Raw genomic sequence first — 360 nt, forward strand, 5'->3', positions numbered from 1 at the left:
TCTGCAAAGCTTCCACGGCTACCAGAAGCTCGCCCACCACCTTCTGCCCAGACCGCCAGGAGGATTGCTCTACGGAGGCAGGAAGAGTCTGGTAGCTGATTATTAGCAGTAGCTCAGCGCTAGTCCCTGATCTGAGCACAGTCATGGTTCACGCCTCCCCAGAGGAAAAGGACACGGATGCGCGCTCCCTCTCGGAGACGTCTGCAGGACTGATTTTCATTCAGAGCAAGGGCAGAGAGAGACGTGCTAACTGCCTGCATAGGAAGAGAGCCTGAGAGAGCCTTCAGCACTAGGCCTCTCCTCATCCAAACCCGCTAGGTCCGAAGCGCTCCAGCTGTGCAGCAAAACTAAGGCACGTAC

Source organism: Aptenodytes patagonicus, chromosome 1, assembly GCF_965638725.1.
Source record: "Aptenodytes patagonicus chromosome 1, bAptPat1.pri.cur, whole genome shotgun sequence".
Taxonomy (NCBI): Eukaryota; Metazoa; Chordata; class Aves; order Sphenisciformes; family Spheniscidae; genus Aptenodytes; species Aptenodytes patagonicus.